Source organism: Juglans regia, chromosome 12 (genome assembly GCF_001411555.2).
Source record: "Juglans regia cultivar Chandler chromosome 12, Walnut 2.0, whole genome shotgun sequence".
NCBI classification, from domain to species: domain Eukaryota; kingdom Viridiplantae; phylum Streptophyta; class Magnoliopsida; order Fagales; family Juglandaceae; genus Juglans; species Juglans regia.
The window spans coordinates 1,753,000-1,763,993 of NC_049912.1; positions in this window are offsets into that span (position 1 = coordinate 1,753,000).

Consider the following 10,994-nt stretch of genomic DNA (forward strand, 5'->3'; position numbering starts at 1 on the left):
CCCTCTTGCTTGGCCTTGATCAAAACGTGGCAATGATGAGACCTTAAATTAATGGAGGTTTGGTGTTTAGTGATGGTATGATCTATGATGATGATGAAAAGGGTGATCTAAGTGATGAACTCAAGCACTTGAGTAGTGAGGCACAACTAGAATGGTGACTCTTGGAGTTGGCACCACTTGAGATGAGGTTAGGATTTGGATGATGAGGGGGCTAAGGTTTCGGGTGTTAGGGCAATTAGGGTTGCCGTGATTTTGGGGGTTTGGATATGGCTTGGACGGATTGGGAATGAAGAATGAAATATTCCTAAGTGTTAGGAATCCTTTTAGGAAAGATGGGAATTTCGGTTTTGGCAATTATGGTAAGTCTTGGTTGACTTGAAATATTGTAGGGATTGAGAGATTTAAGGGATTGAGATGGGTAGGAAAATCCTTAAATCAAAGGATATGGATATGGAAGGGAATTAGGATTCCTAAAGTTATAGGAATCCTTGTATGGTAAGTAGGGTTTTCGGCTAGAGTAATTGGAATATGGAAGAAATGAATTTTAGAGTGTAGCTGAATATGGTAATTATGGAAAGCATTATGGTAGGTGTATGGAAGTGTTTGGGAGGTGGGAATTATGCAAGAAAGTGTATGAACACAATGGAAAATATATGAACACTCGAGAACTTTGAAAGAACACAAAGATAAACAAATCAACTTCGATTCATGAACTGCACAAAGTTGAAAAGAAACCTCATATATTAGACAAAATGAATCATATATATTCACGAATTGCAATGTGTGATTCTCTCTTTAGGGATTCACGGATTGCATCCAAAAAAGCCCAAGTACATATGCACCAAAAATATGATCTCAAGAACAATAGTCGTCTTCTAGGAAAATTGTCAAAAGATGTAAATGAAATGACTAAGGGTCCTATTTAGAGAGATTACAAAGTGAAAACACCCAAAAGGTCGCTTGAAAAATAATTAAATAAAAATAAATGAAAATAGTAAAATAGTCTTGCAAGGGCCATGGTGGCCCGCAGCACGCAATGGCCCATAGATGGGCTAGTGTGGTTCATGGCCCACGGCTGGGCTGGTTTGGCTCATGTTCGTTGGGGCATGACATGGTGTCATGTATGGCCTGTTGATGGGCATGGCATGGTGTCATGCATGGGCCTGTTGGTGGGAACGACATGGTGTTGTGCATGGCCTGCTAATGGGCATGGCATGGTGCCATGCATGGGCCTGCTAGTGGGCACATGATGGTGCCATGCATTGATGCTGCAAGGCACGGGCTGGTGCCGTGCACTGGATGACATGCTTGGTGGGCATGCCACTAGCCTTTCCTGTAAAACATGGGCTAGAGCCGTGCGCTGGATGGCATGCCTGCGGAGGCATGCCACTAACCTCGCTGAGCTGTTGTTGCTGGCATGGCGCACGCATGGGTGTGCGGCGCAGGAGCGCGCGCATGCTGGGTCGCGTGCTGGGTTGCGCGTGGTCACTAACCTCGCTAGGCATGTGCACGTTGGGCTGCAAGCGGCCAGTAGCCTCACTAGGCACCTCATGCGTGTCAAGGCATGGGCCATGGCACGCATGTAGGCTGGTTGTGAGGCTGTCTTGGCATGTCAAAGGTAGTGTCGAGGCGTGGCCTGGGGGCCACTTTCCTAGGGGTTCTGTCATTCACCCTCCCTTCAAGCATATCCTTGCCCTCAAGGATCAAATGTGGATATCTCAACACTATGTCATCATAATCCTCCCAAGAGGCTTCCTCTCTCGGCACCCCTTGCCATTGAAGTAGCACTTGTCATACATTTCTCCTTCTTCTCTCCCGTGTCACCACCCTATATTCAAGTAGCACTCTTGGTTGCAAAAGTATTCTACCCTCCTCATCAAAGCTTGGTAGTTCCTCAACTATAAGGCTTGGATCTCCAATCATTTTCTTCAACACCGATACATGAAAGACCAGGTGTAATCTTGATGATGGTGGAAGCTCCAATCCATATGCAACATTCTCCAATCTCTCCAATACTTTGAAAGTTCATAGTACCTTTTTGAAAGCTTCAAACTAAACTTTTTCCTCAATGTTTTTTGCCCGTATGGTTGTAATTTTAAATAAACATAGTCCCCCACCTCAAAAACAACCACACGTCTTCCCTCATCATAATACTTCTTCATTATCTCTGGAGCTCTCTTGAGCTCCTTCTTTACCTTCACTAGGATTTCATCCCTAGTAATTAACTCTCTCTCAACTTCACCATTTCTTGTCGTTCCCCTTTCATAGTTCACCAATATTGGTGGAGGTCTTCCATAAACCACCTCAAATGGACTTCTTTGAATGGAAGCATGAAAAGAAGTGTTATACTAATATTCGACCCATGTAAGATAGTGCCCCCAATTCACTTGTTCTTCATGACAATAGCACCTCAAGTATTGTTCAAGAGTCCTATTAACCACCTCAGTTTGCCCATCAGTTTGTGGGTGGTAAGAGGAGCTTACTCTCAATTTGCTCCCTTGTTATTCAAAGAGCTATTTCCAAAAGGTGCTCATGAACACCCTATCACGATCAGTCACAATACTCTTGGGGAATCCATGTAGCTTCACCACATTATCAATAAAAGCTTTGGCCACACTCTTGGCCGTGTATGGGTGGTTGAGAGGAATAAAGTGTACATACTTGCTAAGCCGATCAACAACCACCAATATCACCTCATATCCTCCACTAGTCGGCAATCTTTCTACAAAATCCATTGTCAAATCCTCCCAAATTTTATTTGGAATTGGCAATGGTTGCAACAACTCAGATGGTGGTCTTGTGTCATATTTGGATTTTTGGCACACATCACACTCGGCTACTAACTTCTTCACGGTCTTTTTTTATTCCTTCCCAATAAAAAATGCTTCACTCTAATGTAGATCCTCAACTAACCCGAATGGCCACCTTCCTTGCTATTGTGAGTGGTCATGGATCTTAGGATCTCTCTTCTCAAATTCAGCACATTTGGTATATAAACATAATCTTTGTAATAGATTAGGTCATCTCTTACTTTAAAGCCCACTACTCCTCCTCCTTGAGCTTCTAGTAGTTCAATGATCTCCCAAGCCCAAGCATCAATATGCATTCACCACCTTATTCTCTTTACCTGGTTGATGGATAATGTCATATTCAAAACCAAGTAACTTCATAAGGAATTTTTGTTACTCGGAAGTCACAATTTTTTGTTTCAATAAGTGTCTCAAAGCTTGTTGGTCGGTTGCAATGACAAAATTGTGACCCAAAAGGTAAGGCTACCATTCTTTCACCGCATGAACAACTGCCAACATTTCTTTAGCATAAGTGCTTCAAGCCTTCTTCATTGGCCCAAGAGCTTTGGAAATAAAAGGCAATGGCCTCTTTTCTTGAACCAAAACAGCCTCTATACCTTCTCCACTTGCATCAGTATAAACTTCAAATGGCTTATCAAAGTTGGGCAAAGCAAGCACGGGTGTCACAGTCATGGCTCTCTTCAATTCTTCAAATGCTTCTCTTGCTTCTTGAGTCCATTCAAAATTTTCTTTCTTGAGTAGGAAAGTAAGTGGCTTAGTTGTAAGCCCATAATTCTTCACAAATCTTCTATAGTAGCCCGTCAAACCCAAAAAACCTTTCAAAGCTGAAACATCTTTGGGTAATGGCCAACCAACCATTGCTTCAATCTTTCTTTGGTCCACCTTCTCCCGAAATGAAATGTCCCAAGTATTCAAGCTCTTTTTCCATAAAGGCACATTTAGAAGCCTTTATGAAAAAACTAGAGTTCTTCCAAGATTCTCATCACAATTTTCAAATGCTCCTTATGTGCTTCCACAGATTTTGAATAAACCAAAATGTCATAAAAAAAACACAAGCACAAACCTCCTCAAAAGTGGCTTGAATATGGTATTCATAGCCGCTTGAAATGTAGAAGGAGCATTACATAACCCAAACGGCATCATTAGGTACTCATAATGCCCGGAGTGAGTCCTAAACGCCGTCTTGTGCACATCATCTTCTCTCATCCTTATTTGGTGGTACTCGGCCCTCAAACTAAGTTTAGAAAATACCCTTGCCCCATGTAGCTCATCAAGCATTTAATCAACTGTAGGGATAGGGAATCTATTATTGACCGTTGCCTCATTCAAGGCACAATAATCCGTGCAAAATCTCCAAGTGCCATCATTATTTCTCACCAACAAGACCGGTGAAGAAAAAGGACTAGTACTCGGCCTTATCAAACCACCCTTCAACATGTCATCAACTTGTCTCTCAATCTCTTCTTTTTGTAAGTGGGCATACCAATATGGAGGTACATTAACCGATTTGTTCTCATCAATCAACACAATTTGATGGTCGAAGGGCCTAGTAAGTGGCAATGAAGTAGGCCCCTCTAGAACCCCCCCCCCCCCCCTCGCCATCTTGAAATTCCATGGGCAGCAAGGACAAGTCATCATTTTTACCCCCATCTTCTACCTTTTCAACCTCAAAAACCGAATCTTCTTTGGCTAGAACAATGGCGAAGCAATGAGTTTCACCCTTACACAATTTCTCGAACATCAAAGCCTCACAGAACTTCACTTTTCTTATATCAATACTGTCCATATCCTCTTCTTAGACCCGAGCTTAAACTCCACGGTCGTTTTGTGATAATCATGCACTACTTTCCCGACGCCTCTAAGCCAAACGTTGCCCAACACTACATCAAGTCCCATTAGTGAAAGGACATGCAAATCCGCCACTATTCTCACTCCTTGAATGTTTATTTTGACTTCCTTCACAAGCCTCTCACACTTTAACTTGTCTCCATTGGCAACTTTAACCTCAAAGGGTTCAATGGCATTCGGCTTCAACCCCACTTTGGTGACAATATTGGAGTTGATGAAGTTGTGGGTAGAACCACTATCTACAAACAAAGTGACCTTAAATTTTCCAATCCATGCCATAACCCTCATGGAAGTGAGTTTTTGTACTCCCAACATGGCATTGAGAGAAAGTTCGGCATCTTCATCTTCTTCACTAGGTTCAGCCTCATCTTGTTCGGACTCATGGCTTGAGGTCTCATCATGATCATCCTCCTTAATCATCACATAGGCTTTACCCGACTTGCACGTATGTTCTTTATTCCACTTATCCCCACACTTAAAGCATAAGCCTTTCTTGATCCTCTCTTGGACTTCCTCCCTTGAGAGCTTCTTCACTTCATATGGCTTGGGCTTAGAAGCCCCAACTTCAACCTCTTTACCTTTCCAAGGAGTTTTGGTTTGCAAGGTTTTAGTGAACTTGCTCCCCATATCACTAGATTGGTGTTTCTCCAAAGTGGTACTATCTTCCAAAATCTCGGTCATTCTCATCACTTATTGAATCTTGGTGAGTTGCTTCAATTTGATTTCCATGGGTAACCAAGGCGTCAATCCGTCAATAAAAGTGCCCACAAGGGCCTCCTCGGACCAAGCTCTCACAAGTGTTTGAAGTTGCCTAAATTCTTTAATATAAACATGCACCTTCCCTTCTTGCCTCAACTTGGTAAGTTGGCCATGATGATTAATAGTAGAGGATGGCCCAAATTGCATAAGGAATTCTTTCTCAAAAGTCGTCCATCCCATTCTCTTTCTTTCTTTCTCATATTGGTCTCTTATCCATCTCCACCACTTACTTGCTTTTGCTTATAAATAAAAACAAGTCATTGATACTCTCTCATGTCTTGGCACTTCATATGCATGAAAATAATTATCTACCTTGTCAAGCCACTCATATGAATACCCCCATTGAACTTGGAGAAATCCACCTTTGGTCTATTTGGTCCCTGGTCATAAGCTCGATTTCCTCTTCCATCATCATAGTGGTCATCTTCATACATTCAGCCACAGTGACCTCTCTCTCTATCATGGTTATGGTGCCTTCTACCAACATGGTCATCATGACCATTTGGTCTCTCATGATTAAACTCATACTCAGCCTCTTGATGATCTTCATAACTTGGTGGTTCAAACCTCACATCATGAGGTTCTCTCAACATACTCGGACTTCTAGAGTGGTTGCCTTCGTCACAGATCCATCTCTCAACTGCCATATGGTCATTCTCAACACGATCCCCTCTTCTATATTCGGCCCTTGGTGGTTCATGCATGGAACCCATCACACTTGTCTCGGCTCCATCAACAAAGGCATCATGCCTTTGCATATTCAGACTAGGTGGTGGCCTTTGCCCATTAGTCTTCACAACTCTTCTCTCAAGCATTTCAAGGCTTGCATTGGTATCTCATCTCATGGCATCCATGATTCTTCTATTATCTTCCGTTTCACGGCATATGGCATTCAAGGTCATCCTTAGCTCGGCCAATGTAGTGGTGACCTCACCAAAGACATTGTTAAACCTTGTGGTTTGCCCTTCTAAAGCTTCAAGGCATTCCCGGCTGGAACCACCTGGTTCATCGGCTTCTAGCACTTCTCGGTTCATGATTCTTCAAATCTTGCAACTTCTTGCAAATTGAGTTTTAGTCTACCACTTGCAAACTGAGCTTACAAACTGAACTTGCAAACTGAGCTTGCACACAGCAAAATTGGATAGCAACTCGCCTTGTGGAGTTTGTTCACAGCTTCACAAGTCTAACCTTGGGTCCCCCACCTTCAAGGGTGGTCGATCCCTCTTGCACAATTGTCCAACCTTGGATCCCCCACCTTTAAAGGTGGTCAATCCCTTCGAATAACACTACTTCGTCCTCTACCTCAACCCTCAAACTTTGTTTCACAAACAATAACAATATATGGGATTCGAGAGGAATTCCCCCAACCAATTCACAAGGTTCAAGTTAACGCATTGTTTACCTTGAGGAGAATTGAGAGCTTCTTAAAAACACCAAGTAAGAATTCTCTCAATAAAAGTACCAATTAATATTAGGGACCTTATTCTAGTTCCTAAACACTATGTTCTTTTCTTCTTTGTTCTCCTTGTGTTGACCGAAATGGCTAGCCCTCTTGCTTGGCCTTGATCAAAACGTGGCAATGATGGAACCCTAGGTTAGTGGAGGTTTGGTGTTTAGTGATGGTATGATCTATGATGATGATGAAAAGGGTGATCTAAGTAATGAACTTAAGCTTGAGTAGTGAGGCATAGCTAGAATGGTGACTCTTGGAGTTGGTGCCACTCTATATGAGGTTAGAGTTTGGATGATGAGTGAGGCTAGGGTTTCGGGTGTTAGGGCAACTAGGGTTGCCGTGGTTTAGGGTTGGCGTGATTTGGGGGGTTTGGATATGGCTTGGACGGATTGGGAATGAAGAATGAAAGATTCCTAAGTGTTAGGAATCTTTTTAGGAAATATGGAAATTTTGGTTTTGGCAATTATGGTAAGTCTTAGTTGACTTGAGATATTGTAGGGATTGAGAGATTTAAGGGTTTGAGATGGGTAGGAAAATCCTTAAATCAAAGGATATGGATATGGAAGGGAATTAGGATTCCTAAAGTTATAGGAATCCTTGTATGGTAAGTAGGGTTTTCGGCTAGAGTAATTGGAGTATGGAAGAAATGAATTTTAGAGTGTAGCTGAATATGGTAATTATGGAAAGCATTATGGTAGGCGTATGGAAGTGTTTGGGAGGTGGGAATTATGCAAGAAAGTGTATGAACACAATGGAAAATATATGAACACTCAAGAACTTTGAAAGAACACAAAGATAAATAAATCAACTTCGATTCATGAACTGTACAAAGTTGAAAAGAAACCTCATATATTAGATAAAATTAATCACACATATTCACGAATTGTAAAGTGTGATTCTCTCTTTAAGGATTCACGAATTGCACCCAAAAGAGCCCAAATGCATATGCATCGAAAATATGATCTTAAGAACAATAGCCGTCCTCTAGGAAAATTGTCAAAAGATGTAAATGAAATCACTAAGGGTCATATTTATAGAGATTATAAAGTGGAAACCCCCAAAATGTCCCTTAGGAAATAATTAAATAAAAATAAATGAAAACAAGAAAATAGTCCTGCACAGGCCATGGTGGCCACTAGCATGCAATGGCCCATGGATGGGCTAGTGTGGTTCATGGCCCACGACTGGGCTGGTCTGGCTCATGGTCATTGGGGCACGGCATGGTGCCGTGCATGGCTTGCTCATGGGCATGGCATAGTGTCATGTGTGGGCCTGCTAGTGGGCACGACATGGTGTTGTGCATGGCATGTTGATGGACATGGCATGGTGCCATGCATGGGCCTGCTAGTGGGCACAGCATGGTGTCGTGCCTTGATGCTACATGGCCCAGGTAGGTAGCCTGGGTTCTAATGCTACAAGGCATGGGTTGGTGTCGTGCGTTGGATGGCATACCTGGGAGCCTGCCACTAGCCTTGCCTGCAAGGCATGACTAGAGCCATGCGCTAGATGGCATGCCACTAACCTCGCTGAGTTGCTGCTGCTGACATGGCGCACGCATAGGCGTGCAGCGCTGGGGAGCACGCATGGGTGTGGGGCGCTGGGGCGTGCACAGGAGCGCATGGTTTAGCATGCACATGCTGGGCCATGCGCTGGGTTGTAGTCATTAACCTCGCTAGGCATGCGCATGCTGGGCTGTGCGTGGCCAGTAGCTTCACTAGGCACCTAATGCGTGTCAAGGCATGGCCATTGGCACGCATGTAGGTTGGTTGTGGGGTTGTCTTGGCATGTCAATGGCAGTGTTAAGATGTGGCCCGGAACCACTTTCCTAGGGGTTTTGGCAATCTCTCCTTAGTTTTTGTGTCTTTCGGAAAGTCATCCAATATTTTAACAGGACCATCAGCCAGAGTTCCTTCCCTTGAAGAAGCCAAGATTTCTGCATTAAGTTTGTTGAGGAATAATCTCACTTTACCTATGGACAAGGTCTTGGGCATATTTATAAGGAATAAGCAATCATCTATTGTCGAACCAGTTTAATGAGATAATTTAGGCCCATGAATTTCTTAAGTCCTTATCTCCAAGGGATCTATGGATAGGATACTCGATTCCTATTGCACTTTCATCAAATAAAAGTACATGAAAGCGAGAATGTCCTTCATATTTGAAGACTAACAAGTGCCCCAACTTTATAGAATAATACTCCAAGAATTCTTGCCAACCCTTCTAAAACCAAACCCCACCATCACATTGTGTTAACTCTATTTTCTATTCTGCACCATTTGGAAGCTTAAGAAGTGCTAAGTTTGACAAGCCTTCTCCATATATATTTCCTTAAAAACTTCTTCGGAATCCTCGATAAAGACTCCATGATTAAAGTTTACATAAAAACCAAAAAATTCAACAAAGTAAAATAAATATACACACACATACGCAGTTCTTATTATGCAATCAAAACCCTTAAAAAAAGTACCATTTCTTAAGAGGCCTACAAAAACACGATCAACTACAACAAGCAGCAAACCGATTATTGGATTTGTATTAGATTATAGCTTCTGAAGTCCTCTTAAAGTAGCAAGCCAAACTGAATCAAATTAAAGATTTTTTTCTTTTCGGGAGTACAATTGCTGTTAAGGAAGCGTTTAACCTCAAGCACGGCCCTAGCCAATCCATTGTCATTCCATGAAAGTACTTTTTCCTATGTTGATACCGATATTGGTCATTGACAATGTCAGTTTCATGCATTATAGCACCAAACAAGACTTTTACAATCTAAACTTAAAAATAAAAAAATAAAAAATAGAAAGGCCCCTGAAATATCAATTACTAAGAGATCACCATCATGCGTTTGAATCAAACTATAATCCAAATGAACTATTTTTTATCTGATTATGTAACACACCGCTCCCCCAGTTAATAATAAAGTCACTTTTAAAAATCATGGGAGCCAGAGTATTACTACTGAACCTAAATTAAAACTATATTATTACTTCTTTTTCTAAAAGAAGCATCAAGTATAAAGATTCGTTATAATAAATAGAGATGTTTTGAATTAAAATACTGAAATCATAAATGAGAGTGCGGCGGAAGCATTTATTAAATTTTCTCAACATTTGTTCTATAAAAATCATAACTTAAAATCTCTATACATGATCTAAGCCACTATCACACCTCCCTGGACTAAGTCTCGTCTCGCTGGACTAAGTCCTGTCCTGCAGCTCTACCTTCATAAATATTATGACCTGAGGTGGTTTAAAAACATAAAAATAAACTAAACTCAGTAAAAAAACGCATCATAACATAAACATACTTAACATAAGGCTTTTATAAAATATTTCATGCTGAGTTTAAAATAATGATTGATCATACTGATGCTTATACTATGCATGACTGCTTTATCTAAATTAACTGACTGATCTGATTTATCTGACTGATGTCACTAATCTGACTAGCAAACACACTTAACCATTTGTGTGAAGTTGTGCACTAGCCCCACATCCCGCTACCACAAGGGGAGCCGCATAGTATTCTGGCATACTATGGTAGACCACGCTTGAGTTTGTGGCTTGCACATCCACCCTGAAATTGCATTGGTACATCTTACACTTAATCTTATAAAAGCTTACGTGTCTTATGCAACGTGAGATGCATAATATATACATCACTATAATATGCGGAATGAAATATGATGAATGATGTGTTTACAAATATCATGACATTCGTGGTACGTAACCACTGACTTTCAAAGAACTGACTTTAATAATAATATATATAACTAGCTAACGTATGTTAATTCTAATTTATGATTAAGCTACTTATCATGTAGTGTTACTTCCTAAAATTTTCAACACAAAATTGATCACGGTGCGATGGAGAGATGATGTTGGTTGTGATTAGGAGGGAGGAAGAGACGATGGTGGCTTTGCAATGTTTCATGGTGGGGGAGATAGGGCTACGACATGTTGAAGGTAAAAGAGAGCTAAAAACAAAAAGTCTAGACTTGAAGAGGTAGGTGCATGAGATTATTTATAGGATGATATGGGTTGGGTTTAGAAATTTGAAGGTGAAGAGGATTCTAGAATTGTAATCCTAGTGTGTTTGAAATTAACGACATACTCTAATAGTTCATT